The following is a 16908-nucleotide window of genomic DNA, read 5'->3' as shown; positions in this document are numbered from 1 at the left end:
GAAACACCCTCTTTCAAAACAAACAAACATACAAACAAACAAACGAAAAGCTAACTTGTATGAACCTCATTAGAAAGTACAAGCTCCCATGAGATGGTCTATAGAAGGAAATTATAAGGTGACAGTGACTTAGGAATTCACTCTGGACGCAATCCTCACCTAGGAACACCAGGTTGCTGTAATTCTCCAGCATGACATCCCTGTACAGACTCCACTGAGCAGAGTCCAGACATCTGCACTCCTCTGCAGAGAAATCAATGGCCACGTCCCTGAATGACAACATGCTCTGAAATAAAGATCAATGAATGAAAACCACACAATAAAATAACTAAAACCATTATATAAGCTGATTAAAATCATATTAATATGGACATCAACAGGCATCATGTGTTTGTGCTAAGGTAAAAGCAGAGCTAGAAATGCTTCTGACATGGGAAAATGATACAACCAATTTATTTTTGATGTAGTCACATGACCTCAGTCCCCATCTAAAGAGAATGGTAAAAGATCCTATAAGTGCCTATGGCTGTTATACAATTACCAATGCTAAAAGTAAATTGACCACATCTACTGGGGGTCAAATCCTATGCCTGTCTCGTGCAGCACACTGCACACACATTTCTCATAGCGGACGCCACAGTGCGTGAAAAGTGGCTTCTCAGAGTTCACAAGGAATGTGCACAGAGCTTGGGATGACACTGAATTTCTAGTTTAGAAGTACACAAATGACTTAAGTCAGAAATGATTCCAGATGGAACCCGAGTCACACAGGGACTACAACACTCCCCTTTCTTTTTATCTTTGTTTTTTTTTAATAATGTTTTAAGAAATCCCGGCTATTGATTTTGTTTAAAAGAGCAGGGTAGAATTCTTCTGTGAATCTATTTTTGCACTATCTCTCTTTTCCTCCCCCCCTCCTTCACTCCCTCCCTTCCTCTTTTGGTGGTGGGGAGGGGTTGTTGGCTTTCTTGTGGGTGACAGAGAAGGCTTTGAATTAGCTTCAGTTCCCCCATTTGCATGGCCTGTTTGTGCCCCTGACCTCCTCTGAGTCTAGCATGCGTGGTTTGGGGGAATCTAGACAAGTGAGCATTTCTTTTCTATTTCCAATGGGATGGAGGACAGGCTCTAAGTGTTCCCTTCCTTAGAAGACTTTCTTTGGTGTGCACTGCTGTGCTTCCCTGTTTATCCCTGGCCCTTTTAATTTGATCATCCTTTTCTTCCTTCTGCTCAGCAGAGCCAAAGTTCATCTTCCCAAAGAAATAGCTCGGGGTCTCATTGGTTGTTTTTATAGTTTTCTTAGTTCCTATTTCAACACTTTATGTTCTGATTTTTATCTTTTTTGTCACTGGGTTTATGTTTGGATCGTTGTTCTTTTGCACAGTTCTTGAGTTGAGTCACGAAGTCATTGGTGTTTGTTATGCTTTTTTAAACATATACGCTTAAAGATATAAATTTCCACCTCAGAACCACTTTAAGTTCATTAACTTTCAGAAAGTTGTTTTTTTGTTTTTTTTTTTTAATTCATAAGATCCAGGGCCGCTTCACTCCGAGTTGGAAGAGACAAGAGTTCCCAACATAGACTACTATACTCAGCAAAACTATCAAATATAGTAAAACGAGAAAGGAAAACTTTCTGGGATACGAATAGGCTAATAGAACTCATGTCGATCACACCAGCCCCAAAGAGAGCCCTGATAGCAACACTTTGGACTGGAGAGAAGACTAAGCGTAGGGGAGACTGCAGAGAGGAACCAAAGGAAGGTCTAATCCCTCCACACTGAGCACGTCTGAGAATGCACAAAATAACAACAAAGCAACAGCAAAACAACGGCCACCTCTGCAGTGATAACCTTAAATATTAATAGACTTTCCAACCCACAAAACAGGCTAACTAAATGTTGATGAAAAGAAATTAATCTCAGTGTTAAGAGCAGGAACTGCCTTAAAGTGAAAGGATGTAAAAAGTAAACAAAGGTGGGTGGTGCTGGTGCGTGCCTTTAATCCCAGAGGTGGGGGGGGGATCTCTAAATTCAAGGGCAGCCTAGTCTAAGGAGTGAGCTTCAGGACAGTCAAAGCTACTGGAGAATCTATCCTGAAAAGAAAAAAAAAAAACACTAAAAGACAAAGAGGGAGGGAGGGAGGGAAGGAAGGAAAAGAGAAAGGAAGGAAGAGTAACCAAAGTGAGTGGGACCAGAACGCATGCAGAACCACACTCTTTTATGCCCCTGAACAGTATCCCATGTAAACGAGTATACAACTTCATTTGTTTTTCTTTTATGACATTGTCAAAACTCAAGGGAATTTATAAGTTGGATTTCATCCAATTTTAGGTAACCTTCTAGTTTAGAAAAATGTAATACAAAAAAAATAATAAAGTATTTGCATCAAAATGGTGCTGAGATCTGCTTTTATAACTGAAATAAGAAAGCTATTATGAACCCAGACAGAGAAACATGGTAAAAACATTATTTTCTCCTGTTAGCACAAGAGTGAGAATGAGGACTACGCATTAGAAAAAGCAGGAGGTCTATATGGCTGACAACAGGAAAAGTGCGCAGCTGTGCAGACCATGCATTTGTGTGAGGAGGGGGCTTTGGCTCTCTCTATGGACACCATTGAGGTAAGCGTGAAATAAAAAATAACTGTGACAGTTGTTCATTTCTATATTAACTTCTCCCCCTTTTATGTTTTTGGAGCTATGTTTTTAGCCATTTAACTTTCTTTAAAATATGAATTCCATGAATTGCTCACAATCCATGTATGAAGCCAAAATCCACGTAGTTGTTTTCAGTCTCAATCCTTACTCCCCGTACATCACCCATATATTCTTTCCAATGTTTTTTTCCTAACTCATGGATTCAAAGTTGATTGAGCCACCTGATGGAATAAGAAGAAAACACTGCAAATCCCTCAGAAAGACAGAAAGATCCAAATGTCCCCGAGGGAAATGCATGGTGTGAGTGCTGGCCAAGACAAGTTGGGCCAATGTTTGGGCTTGTTCCTCAGGGCACCCAGTGGAACACGCTTCCAACTCCTAGCCTGTTTCAGCCCAGAACAAAGCACTGAGTTCTGACTGGCCCCCAAGTGGAAGAGCATTATACATGTGGAGTGGTGGATCAAGGCCAATGAAAACCGACTAGAGCCTAGTAGACACGATCCTAAGACAGTTCAGTAGTTCTAGTAATTCTATCCCAGGACAGCCACTTGTTGACCAGTCTGATGCCCTGGGTCCCATGGAAGAAAGGAATGGAATCTCTAAGAGTTCCTCCAGCTTGCACAGGAACAGCATCGTAAGTGGTCCCACCTGTATACATAGACACAGGGCCAGTCAATCAGCCAATCAAGACAGTAACAAGCATTGAAGGGGATGGAACAGATTTTCGTGACACACCACAGAATAAAAGGAGAAACAGATTTCAGGAAGGTGGCTCAGGTCTTTCATTTTAGTTCACAGAAGGTGTAGACACAGTACCAAGTGTTCAGGGCAAGCCTCATCTACATAGAGTTCAGGGCTAGCCTGTGGTATGTAAAGGCTTCCCTCATAAAAACAAGACAGAGAGAATGTGGAAGACATTATTTTAGGAAGTATGGTCTTTACTCTTACGTGAGTCGTATACAGTGAGCCATACAAATTAAAATTTCCAACAGATGCCACTCTAGACAAACCCTCCAGAAATTCACACAGGGCTCAGGAACAGTGGTGCCTGACCCAGCAGGCGTTTCTGTAAAGTCCTCACTAGGTTTTCTCAGCAGACACAGCGGCTGGGGAAACTGAAGGACCACACATCACCACTGACAGATGAAAAATAACAGCGAGAATACACAAGCCAAGCAGAGCCTGGGAACTGAAGGCTCTCGGACAGTTGCTCACTAAGATTGGAAGGTGAGGAGGCCACAGAAGGAAAGGCCTGATCCAGATCTGTTGGGGAGAGCTGCAGTGAAGAGCCTTGGGATCCCTATGCTTTATAAACAATTATTATCCTCAAAAGTTCCTCCTATCAGAAGAAGAATATGAAGAAGAAGAAGAAGAAGAAGAAGAAGAAGAAGAAGAAGAAGAAAACACAGCAATGCAGAAGGCTAAGGGAACCCCAAGTCACAAGTAGAATGAAGTTGTTTAATAAAAAAATCTGGTATTTTCTTTAAAAAAAAAAAAAAGAATCAGACATTGCCAAAAGCTCCTCGGCAGTGAGAAATGAGAAGCCCATCCTCCACTCTTCTTCACCTGTGAGATGGCTGCCAGTTAACAGGGACACTGACTGCCCAGCTCAGAGATCAGCAAGAGCCCTGGGCAGAGTGAAGATGGAGATGGTCCTCTCAGGGTAAAGGAGCAGGTCCCCAATGGAAGAATTAGCAGCAAAGACCACTCCCTACTGCTGCCCAGCACAGACCCACAGACCACCACTGCTCGCTCCGGGAACTGTCTGCCATGCTCAGGGCACTCTCCTCACTGTGGCTGTCTGTGGGCAGAGGGCAGACGGCCTAGAACCTTGGTCTCATTTAAGTGGGTTTTAAAAGGAAGTATTTCAGGACCCTTGAGAATGAGTTTACTCTCTAGGTGAAATAAACACAAATCCTTTCTGGATGAGGATCAAAATGCGATTCCCTAAGAATAGCTGAAGATTCACACTCCTCCCTAGCCAGAACACGGAGTCTCATTTCCCGCCTCCTTCGATGGAAGCTGGTCCTAGACACAGGTCGGGAACAACAGAATGGAGAGTGGAAGTCAGGAGAACTCTCGCACCTCGTCTCTGTGCCTTAGAGATATTTTGTGAGAGGCGCCCAGACAAATCTGCCTGCTCTCCTCGAGTTTAGATCCAACTCCCCCACATTGTTCCTGTAGCCTCCTTTTCCCTGCCTCGTTTTTCTCGAATATAAAAGTTTATAAACTTTATAAAAACGACTACTACACGGCTATAAAGTGCAGTAGGGACCAGAAATTCCACTTTCTTCTCTGGACCGCTGAGAATGCTGACTACAGCCATTCAGAGTGAGTCCGCTGGAGGCAGCAGGCTTCCCCGGGAGAGCTGGACAGTGAACTCCCTGCACAGCCTCGGGGGCCGCAGCCGACCTGCCCTGTCCCGGAGCGAGATCCCGGGAGGACTGGAGCACCAGAGAACCCAGCACCGACCCCATCGCCCTCTCCCTAGCGCGGACCTAAATCCTGACTCGGTGGAGCAGCCTAGGTTGGAACAGCAAATCCAAAGTGAGCTTCTTCCTGCTTCTCATGGCCCCGTGCCCACTCCTTCCACCATGGACCTACCGGCTGCCCCTGCACGATCCCTCAGACCTGCTGGGCTGCCCTGCACCCCGAACCAACCTGCGCTCAGAGATCCAACCCAAGCAGGGTAGTAAAACACTTGAGTTCAAATTGCAGAGGGAAGTGGCAAGAGGGTGAAATCTGCGCAGAAGCAACTCAGAAGGCAACAGAGTGACCCTTGATTGTGACGTCAAAATGAGTGAGACTACATTTCCCATAAGTCTGTGTAATGCGGTTCCGAAGGCCACTGGAAGCCTTTGACCCTGAGAAAGAAGTTTAACGTGCAATCTCTACAGCTAGAGGGGGGCTAGAGGGAGACAGAGAGTCAGGATGCTCTAAAAATTCTCAGTTTGTAAACTGAGATGTTTAGATGAGAGTTGAGATCTTACAGTAATGTTTATTACATTTTTTAGGTAGTTTCGGTCACTTTACTGTGATTTCACACGCACATTTGCTTATTATAGAAACTTACTCCAGAGTAAAACTTTCATTTTGACTCTTATTACTTTGAGACAATTACAAGAATCTTACATGGGAAAAACATAATTTTCTGCCTTCCCAGCATCTTGTGAAGTCCAAGCTGCCGGACAGCCATTCCCTCAGAGCTCAGAGAAACAACAGTAATCAGCCACCCCAGGACGTGGTCAAGCATCTCAACTCCCCGATATCCAGAAAATCAGCAATGACGCCCACAAAGTAAACATGAAGCAGTCATAAGAGACCTTATGACGCCCCATTCCCACCCACTAAGACCCCCAACCCCAAATTTTTATAATAAACAAAAGGGTGGAACGTAATTATTCAGCCACAGATAAGGCTGCACTTCCGGGTTCTAAAGGTGAGCACTTGCAGAAGGACCCTCAAGCGTGGAGATGCCTGAATGTTAAAGGGCCCCCGTATGACCCACGGGAGCATGCATGATTCCATCCAGTATGACTCAGTTAAACCTTTGTGCACATGCGTGAGCCTGTCACCTGCGTCATCTGCGTAGGACAAAGTCACGCCAACCCCCTGTAGGCACGTACTAGGCAGCTTTTAAAAGCTGGACACATTCTCTCTCTCTCTCTCTCTCTCTCTCTCTCTCTCTCTCTCTCTTTCTCTCTCTCTCTCTCTTTCTCAGAATGCAGGGAGAGATGAAGATGTGCAGTTAGTCTTCCTGCTTCGCTGGCCAGAGTGGCCTGCGGGTTCCCAGAAAGTGCCTGCTAGGGAGTGGGAGAAAGCAATGAGTAAGATGGACATGGGTTAGGAGGGTAAGATCTGTGTAATCCCCTGGAGATGGGGGCAGGGAAGAATAGGGCACATAAACAAATGGTCTGCAGAGCTAGACATGAAAAGGGGGCTTTGGGTTTGAGGAGCTGGAGGAGAGGTGAAGATCTGTGGGTATATTTTGTTTATGCTATAAGAAATAGAGCTTGCCTATAGATCAGAGAGCAGAGCTAGTCACTAGGTAATTATAGAGATCGGGAGGTCTTTACAAACAGACAGGAAGTGATATGGCTGAACAGAAAGAGGAATATAAGGCGGGAGGAAACGAGAAGTCAGCCCTATTTCACTGAAGAGTTAGGAAGGTAAGAGTTAGCTGTGGCTTGCTCTTTCACTCTCTGATAATTCAGGATTTTCCCTGATATCTGGCTCTGACTTTTTATTAATAACACCAATCAGAAATTGTGCAAAAATTGGTGCCCAACTTTACAGCATGAACCCATGAAAAAGCTATTTGCCTGTGCTTTGTAGCCACTGGAACATGTAGGAGTTGCACTTGAGACTTCTGCTCGAGTCACTGCCCCGCTGGCTAGGTTTTCTTTCTTTCCCCCCCCAAAACCTCTGATCCAGTTTTGGATTTTCCTGGTGTAGTCTCTTTATAGCAACCTTCAGGGCCCCCTACTTATTCTTTCCAGGATGGCTGGGGAAATAAGGAGTCAGCCACACCTCATCACCGACAACATCCACCTTCCTCTCTGTCCTTGCCACTGCCTGCCATATTCCTTCCCCCTGTGCCCATTTTTGATGTTTCCCTCATCTGTCTCCTCCCATGCCCACCTAGCCAGTGGGTTATATTCAGATGCTTTAGACTTCTCCCAGCCTCTGACGGTTTCCTTACTCACCTATGTGGGAGGCAGAGCAGCAGGGTAAAAACATGCTCTAAGGGCCATAATAGTTGGACAGACGTTATACAGACACTGAGAGACCATGGATGCCAGCCCAGACTGCTATGCCCAGTGAAGCTTTCAATCACCACAGATGGAGTAAACAATATTCCATGAAAAACCAGATTTAAACAATACATATCTGTAAATCCAGCCCTACAGAAAGTACTAGATCGCCCCCTCACACCTGATCCCTCTTGTTTTGGTCCCCACCAGTCCTCAGTTCATTTGTAAAATCTATTTCCCCTTCCCAGGCAGTTTAATGCATTCCCACAGAGCCCTCCTCTTTGGTTAACCTCTCTACATCTAAGGGTTGAAGATTTATAATCATTTACTTAATGGATAATATCCACTTATAAGTGAATACATATTTGTCTTTCTATAGGTTACCTCTCTCAGGATGCTTTGTTTCTAGTTCCATTCATATGCCTACAATCTACATGGTGTCATTTTAAAAATAGCTGGGTAATTCTCTGTGTGAATGTACATGTAGATGGTTTTGTCTGTCCTGACAGACAGCTCACAAATAAATGACAGAGATTCTTATTAATTATAAAACAAGAACCAATAGCTTAGGTTTCCTGCTAACTAGCTGTTACAACTTGTATTAACCTATTTTTATCAAGCTATTTTTTTAAAGATATTTATTTATTTACTTATTATGTATACAATATTCTGTTTGTGTGTATGCCTGCAGGCCAGAAGAGGGCACCATACCTCATTACAGATGGTTGTGAGCCACCATGTGGTTGCTGGGAATTGAACTCAGAACCTTTGGAAGAGCAGGCAATGCTCTTAACCATTGAGCCATCTCTCCAGCCCCTTATCAAGCTATTTTTGACTGTTAGCTTTATAACCTTTATTCTGTAGTGCCCATGCTACTTCCTCCCTCTCTGACATCTCTCCCCTTCTCCTTCCCAGCATCCTATATTTGAAAAACCCTGCTTAGTTATTGCCCATTCCACTTTTTATGAAACCAATCAGAATGACACATCTTTACAATGTATGAAGAGATTCCATAACATGTACCACATTTTGATGTTTCATTCCACTATTGAAGGACATCTAAGTTATTTCCAATTACTGATAATGATGAATAGAGTGGTGTGGATTATCCTTCTGTGTGTTTTTATTGGTTAATGAATAAAGCAGTTTTGACCAATGGTTTAGCAGAATAAAGCAGGGCGGGTCTGAATGATTTCAAAGGCTTTATCACGTTCACCCTATTTGTAGGGTTTCTATCCACACTATTTCTCTTTTGATATCTTTTAGGGTCTGAAGAAGTAGAAAACATTTCATGAACATTTTGGCATTTGTATTATTTTAGTGAAGTCTGAACTCAGCTCTGCCCTATCAAAAGGCCAAGGCAGTTTCTTTATTCAACCAATGAAAGCAACACAAATACAGAAGCACCTCCTACACCACTGTTGTGTACAGGAAGTTGTGATGGAACATAGAAGCCCTTCCCACAAACATGGCACTTGTAGGGTTTCTCTCATGTATGAATTTTCTTGTGTGCAGAAAATACTGATGTACTTTGGAAGGTTTTGCCACATACTTCACATTTGTAGGGTTTTTCTCCTGTATGAATCCTCTTGTGGACAGAAAGTCCTGATGGACTGCTGTAGGCTTTGTCACACACTTCACAATGGTAGGGTTTTTCTCCTGTATGAATTCTCTTGTGTTCAGAAAGTTGTGATGGAAAACAGAAGGCCTTCCCGCATACTTCACATTTGTGGGGCTTCTGTCCTGTATGAACTCTTTTGTGTTTTGAAAGTAATGATGGAGATTGGAAGGCCTTGCCACACACTTCACACATGTAGGGTTTCTCTCCTGTATGAATTCTCTTGTGTACAGAAAGTTGATATGAAACATAGAAAGCCTTGCCACATACTTCACACACGTAGGGTTTCTCTCCTGTATGAATCCTCTTGTGTTCAGAAAGTCGTGATGGAAAATAGAAGGCCTTGTCACATAATTCACACTTGTAGGGTTTCTCTCCTGTGTGAATTCTCTTGTGTTCAGAAAGTCGTGACGGAAAATAGAAGGCCTTGTCACATAATTCACACTTGTAGAGTTTCTGTCCTGTATGAATTCTCTTGTGTTCAGAAAGTCGTGACGGAAAATAGAAGGCCTTCCCACATACTTCACACTTGTAGGGCTTCTGTCCTGTATGAACTCTTTTGTGTTTTGAAAGTAAAGATGGAGAATGGAAGGCCTTGTTACACACTTCACAGTTGTAGGGCTTCTCTCCTGTATGAATTCTCCTGTGCACACAAAGTATTGATGGAAAATGGAAGGCCTTACCACATTCTTCACACTTACATGACTTCTTTCTTAAATTAATTTTCTGGTGGCTAATAGGTTGTGAGTTCCAAGGAAGGGTTTTGCCACATTCTTTGCTTATATACTGTCTGTTTCCTGTTGAGTAAAGGTTGGGAAATGAATGAAACCTGAGCAAAATTCTCTATACTTATGTTTTATTTTTAAAAAAAAGAAGTGCTGGGCGATGGTGGCACACGCCTTTAATCCCAGCACTCGGGAGGCAGAGGCAGGCGGATCTCTGTGAGTTCAAGACCAGCCTGGACTACAGAGCTAGTTCCAGGACAGGCTCCAAAGCCACAGAGAAACCCTGTCTCGAAAAACCAAAAAAAAAAAAAAACAAAAAAACAAAAAAAAAAACAAAAACAAAAACAAAAAAAACTTAAAAAAAACAGAAGCATTGCCCCATACCTGTATTTTTCAATATAAATAATATTACATTCAAATTTCTAAAGCTGAATTCAGTGGAGCTGAATTCAAAGCACCATGATAGATTAAAATTATGTAACTATTAGTTAAAGACAAATAACATGACAATATAGAACATAGGAACAAATGAATTTCCATCAATGTCAAACATATAAGGAACATATTAATGTCAACCATTAAGCAAGCAAAACTATGATTTTAAATGAGTCACGTAAATACATACAGAAATTTTATGTCTAGATGACCACAAAGTATAAAAGTAGTTCAAGTGGGAAGACACATAATTTAAAACTTCATATATGTTAGATGGGTAGACATTTAATCTTGAAAGGTATGAAAATTAGGCTGCATAACTAGAAAACTGTGTATTTCAATATTAAATAATATATTTCAAGGACTAAAGACAGAAGGATTTATGCAAATTTCATGAATGAGAATCTATTGACTAACTTATGATAAACAAATCATGTTCACCTAGAAATTATAAAACTTGGTCAGTTACTGTAAACATAAGCTGACCTGATTGGAGAAGGACAGAGCATGCCAGAATCAGCGCATCATAAACATCCTCTTCTCACAGCAGAACACAAACGAAATCCTTAAAACTGTATGTCCATCAGAACCTTGTGAGTCAGTGATGCTGATAAAGCCTGGCTTTCTGCTGGATCTCTGGCCTCTCACCCTGGCCTCTGTCCCCTCATTCCTACACACCTGTTTCCATGGCAGCTGCTCCTAGTCTCTTCATATCTGAAGGTCCTTGTCTTTGCTCCAGAAATGTGATCAGGTGTGGCTTAGAGGAGGCAAGTCCTGTTCATGGGAAAAGAGAACATTATTATTAGTGTATTCTCCTGAGGATCACATGTCCTGTCTAGGACTGTATATATAAGGAATGAGAGGATACAGTCAATGATTATAGAGGATTAGTTCTTCATGAATTTCCTGACGGGGCTATCAGAATTCTTACTTAGGAGGAAATGAGGATATGCAGGTCCTGAGCTTCATGTCCCTCAGTTACAAAGAAAGATATTAAAATCAAAGCATGTGGTATTTTTTTTAACATGGATGCTTCCCACTCATGCCCCTTACTTTATGACATTACGCCAATATAAAGGGTACGTCTAAAAACAAAGGAAAGGTATTATGAACACTAGAAGAAATAAAATCGCTGTAAGGCATATGAATACTCTCCTTAAGTTCCCTAAAATTTGTCCCATAAGTTTCATTGTTTGAAGCACAAGCACCCTTGAGATACTGTAGAAAGAAATCCAGTTTTATGTTGAACGTTAATTAAGAGTTCACCATGGAAGTTTCCCTCCCCCATGTGATAGAATATTACTTCATTGTGTGTTGATTTTGTTCAACCCCTGGAACATTTGACTAACGATGGAAAGATATGCTACATTTGTTTGACTAAATAAAATTCACCTGTGCTCAGGATGCTGAGTCAGCAACGAGCTAAAAGAGGTTGGAAGGAACCAGGTGGAAAAAAGCTTTAAGTCCAGGTGTGGAGAATAATGAGAGCTTTCTCATAGACACAGCAAGGAGTGGAGGTGAGCTATTTGCTATATTTTTCTTCTGCGGAGAAGTCCACCTCAGCCTCTGAGTCTTGAGTTCTTCAGGAGGACAGAGATTTATACAAGTTCCCTTCATAGCTTTGAAAGAGGCTGTGCATGAGGGAACAGAATTCCCTCAGGCTGCAGCTCCTGTGGCACTGCTGGTAATGCTGGGAATTGTAGTTCCTGATTAGGAGAGTCAGGGCCTAAAAGGCAACAACGATTTAAAAATAGGACAACCCACCCAGGAACACAAGGTTGCTGAAATTCTCCAACATCACATCCCTGTACAAATTCCACTGATCAGGGTCCAGCAATTCACACTCCTCTGCAGAGAAATCAATGGCCACATCCCTGAATGACAGCATTTCCTGAAATGAAGAAAATGAATAAATACTATATATTATATTAATTAAAACAGGAAGAAAAACACAAATTACGAGAGGCATATGTCTTCTGAATATAAATCTAAAGGTCACCAAGAGTGAGAAGAGAGCTAGAAGCCCTTCTGGTACAGGTAAAAAAATATCCCTAAAATATGTCCTATGTAGTATTGTGATGTTGCAGAGGATTCATTAAGAACAATGAATGACAGAAGACCCTGAAACTACAATGGAAATTTCACTTTTAAGAACCATAAAATGGAGAGTGATTGTATCTCCAGAAGAGTACTCTTAAGGCTGGAAAGATTGTTTAGTAGTAAAAAGCACTGACTGCTCTTCCAAAGGACCTGGGGAGGATTCCCAGCAGCCACATGGCTGCTCACAACTGTTTGTAAATATAGTTCCAGAGGATGAGACTATCCCTTTTACAAGGACACTAGCATTACAACCAGGCACACAACATGGATAAATAAATAATAAAAATCTTGAAATAAAATAAGCATTTTTGTCCCATGCTAATATCATAATACAGCAAACATAACATAAATTTCTAACATTACAGAGCCATGGTGATGGAGAGGGTACTGCTCGGCCCATAGGAACAACCACAAACGGTATATACAATGAGGGTGCAGATCTGATCCAGCAAGTCTGGGCTGAGGTTTGGCTTCCTGAGCATGCACAGAGTGATGCAAATGTCTGTGCCAAGGGACTTGATTGTCTGCCACAAGAGGCAGAACAATAAATGAAAAATTTGTAGACAAAATGGAATTATGAATATTTTTAACAAATTTCTAATTAGTAAATTTAGCAATAAATTTAGTCACTGTGGGGACTTACACTGCCTCAACTTTTTCAGATGCCCTGATGAAAGGACAAAGGGAATGATGCAGAAGGCACAGCTTGAAGGAAATAACTGATGTTTATTCACTAGGAAGCCTGCAGCGGATGTTTGCGTGTCCTGTCCTCCTATCTGCCCCCCTTGCTTTCCGGGCCACCTGCAAGTGCTGCATTATTAAACGTGGGTGTCTTTGATTTGTTCTAATCTGATCTGATTGGAATTCTTTTCGCAGGTGGAGAGGCTCCTCTTAAGGACTGTTTCTAACAATAATAACACCCGAAACAGAACAGGTTATTAGCTGGTTAAGTAATGTTTTTGGATAGTTTATAGATTTAATCCCTTATTGGTAAAGAACCTCAGTGATTATTACACCACTAAATAAAATGCAGGATGGGCATTTGTTGTGTACTAATTGGCAGGTAGCAGTATCATCTTACTCAGGATCTATAATCACTGTGGTGGTTTGAATAGATATGGCCCCCATGAATTCTTATGTTTGAATGCTTGGCCCATGGGAAGTGGCATTATTAGTGTGTCAATGTGGAGTCAGGCTTTGAGGTCTCATACATGCTCAAGCCAAACCCAATTCTTGCTGCCTTTGGATCAAGATGCAGAACTCTCAGCTCTTTCTCCAGCACCATGTCTGTCTGCATGCCACCCACCATGATGATAACGGACTAAAATGTCTGAACTATAAGCTCACCCCAAATAAATGTTTTCCTTTATAAGAATTGCCATGGTCATGGAGTCTACTCACAGCACAGAAACACTCACTAAGACAATCACTATCCAAAGGATACCTTAAAAAAAAAAAAAACATTCTATAGGTTTTGCCGAAAATTACATCTACAAATCTTATAGAGATTACTTTTAATGCTTTATAAATGGATTTTCGAAAGAACAGGGGGGGCCTGAGTTTTATATAAAATTCCACATACTCATAGAAAATATTTTACTTATTCCTGGGTTGTAAAACTCAACAGTATAAAGTTGCTATTATCAATAAACTTTTTAAAAGTGTTTTCCAACCACTGAATATTTTGACTAACCTTATATATAAATTATCACATGAAGCATAGAAACATATCTGTTCTCTATAAATTCTTAATTTCAGGATTAATAAATTCATTAGGTATGGTAAAAAAAACGTATCAAAAATTCAGCTTGATGCTTGTAAAAATAGGCTAATAGGTAAATCTATTAATAGGAAATTTTCATTTCCTACAGTACACTACAAATACGATTCAACTCTCGTTTAGGAAGATAGGTCTATTACATAACACTGCAAAACATAGATGTTTCAAATAGTAGCCGCATGGCTTGCCTCCATCTTGAGTAATGACCCCATCAGGATAAAAACAACCATGGACTTAGCAGCCATCTTTAGAAAGATTGAAGAACACCTGCCATGTGACCTCATCATCATTTGGATTAAGATGACTATGATGGATAAAGCCAACTAAGGTAGTACCTATAAAACTGACTAGTACATGATTTAATTGTATTTTATTTGTAGACTAAGCTGTCAACAGCAGGTCTCTACTGTATTTTAGATTAGAATAGATTTCTATATATCATTAAATTCCTAAGGTTATAAAAATACATTAAGCTAACCAAAAACTGACTGATATACACGTGTTTAAAAATTTGTGTCCTTGTTAACTGTAAGTTATTTTGTTGTTAACGCTAGACTTCTAAAATTTTTAAAATAAAAAAAAAACAAGACATGTATGATTAATAAGGTTTAAATTCCTAAGGTTGATTCAGGCTAGCAGAATATATGAATATTCTTAAAAATATATGACTAGAATCTTTGTTTTTACTCAAAGTTTTACTTCCACGATAAGGGATCTTCAATTCAAAATTTTAAGGCTCAAGTTTAACAGGGATCAAACTAAAATCCTCATCTCATTGAAGCTACTAACTTATTATAAATTGTGAAAGATAATTAAAACAAACAAGTTAATAGCAAGTCACATTATAAATGACTCATTTCTTCCCTGTAATCCAAACCATGTTTGTAGTCAAGCTCAGCACAAACGCAATTCATTTATGAGAACAAGGTGTAGTCTTCTGTACCTGTTTTCATATAGAGAAGTAAGTAACTACACAGAATGTTTATTTAAAATTAGGAATACTTTATAGATGGCCCTCAAAATCATTAGAGAAATAAGGAATATAGCATTTAAAATATTTAATAATTGACAAGGACCATCTGGATTCCACTTCCTGCTCTAACTTCTCCTTCTCAGATTGCTGATGTTGATGGGAAACTGGAGATTTATCCATTTAGCAGCAGCACTAAAAAAACAAATAAGTAAATATGATGCCTTTAATTGCTAAAATATAACACTGGTGTTCTTTTATGGAACAAAAATTTAAAATAACAGTGTAATCAGGCCTGTGATTGAAAAACTAATGAAGAATAAAATGAATCTACAAAAAATTTAAAATTTTTCCTCTGGGCAATAGGACGGGCTAAAAATGAAATATGCAGAGACAAGGCCATGTTTTCCAAATTTCCTTAGAGGCCGAAGAGGTTGAAAAGAAATGACAACTATTAGAAGCGATATTAGCTTCAGATTTTCACCTCTGAGAATCTGTTCTATCCGAGTATTTTCAGGATGGAGTAAACACGAACGCCTGCCAGCTAGTTTTTCTCCACGGAATAGCTACACTTTGAGACTGTTCACATTTTTTTTTATCATTTATAATATCAGTCGGATATATAATTTAGTGTTTACTTGAAAAACTATTTTATACTTTAGAATTTTTTTCACAACTTCTATGTATCCTATTACATAATAGGAGAGAATGCCTGAACTCCAAATTGAAATTGTCCTAAATTTTGAACACTTATAAGTGATCAGATACTGGCAAGGAAGGAGATTAAAGGGGGCTCACAAACACCTACCCCCATTAATGGAATCATTTTCTACACTTAAAGGCATTATTTTATTCCAAGCTTCTAGTGCACAACTAGTAATAAAGAGACGTCAGCTTGATATCTGAAACTATGTGCATGTATGGAACCTTCTCTGCGGTAAATTTTGCAGCGATCTGTGATAAAATTAACTAGGGGCATGGATAGCGCCTCTCACCGACTAGTCAGCTATGGAAGACAGTACAAAGGTTTGGGAGCTCCAGTAAAATAACCGTCGTGTCGTATCTGGAACTTCACTTTGTCAAATAACATTACGCATGTCCTTCCTAGGTCTCTCATTATAACCAAATAGTAATACAGTGCAGTAGGGACCAGAAACTCCTCTTCCTTCTCTAGACCAATGAGAATGCTGACTACAGCCATGCAGAATGAGTCAGCAGGTGGCAGCAGGCTTCCCCGGAGATGCTGGAAAGTGAGCTCCCGGCACAGCCTCGTGGGCCGGCAGCCAACCCGCCCTGTCCGGGAGAGAGATCCCGGGACGACTGGAGCGGCAGGAGACCGAGCACCGACCCCTACGCCCTCTCCCTAGCGCGGACCTAAATCCTGGCGCAACCTAGGTCTGAACAGCACCTCCAAAGTGAGATTCTTCCTGTTTCCCACGGCCCGGTGCCCACTCCTTCCACAATGGAACTACCGGCTCCCCCTGCACGATCCCTCAGACCTGTTGGGCTGCTCTGCACCCTCAACCAACCTGAGCTCAGAGATGCAACCCCAGCACGGTAGTTAAACACTTGAGTCCAAATTGGAGAGAGAAGCGCGTGAGAGTGTAAACTGCACAGAAGGGAGTCAAAAAGCATTACAGCGATCCTTGCTTGTGACGTCACAATATGTAAAACTACATTTCCCATAAGTCTGTGTAATGGAGATTCCGGCAGTCGCTGGGAGCACGTGACCTTGGGAAAGACTTGAAACAAGCGATCTGATCTCCACTGGTAGAGGAAGACACACAGGGAGTCAGGATGCTCTTAAAATCTTCAGAATGCAAACTGAGGTGTTTGGATGTGAGTGGAGACTTACAGTTCTGTTTATTGC

At 41.1% G+C, this 16908-nt stretch overlaps 1 pseudogene; it reads right to left on the bottom strand.

The window, feature by feature from the left end:
• LOC121433626 overlaps nt 1-16696 on the bottom strand; it is a 77477-nt pseudogene extending 60781 nt beyond the window's left edge.
• Nucleotides 16697-16908: the final 212 nt, after the last annotated feature.

Source organism: Microtus oregoni, unplaced genomic scaffold, assembly GCF_018167655.1.
Source record: "Microtus oregoni isolate MIOR12 unplaced genomic scaffold, Mior012 000040F_ref0000088, whole genome shotgun sequence".
NCBI classification, from domain to species: Eukaryota; Metazoa; Chordata; class Mammalia; order Rodentia; family Cricetidae; genus Microtus; species Microtus oregoni.
The sequence above is the reverse complement of the archived record's forward strand: the minus strand, read 5'-3'. Positions and strand labels throughout refer to the sequence as shown.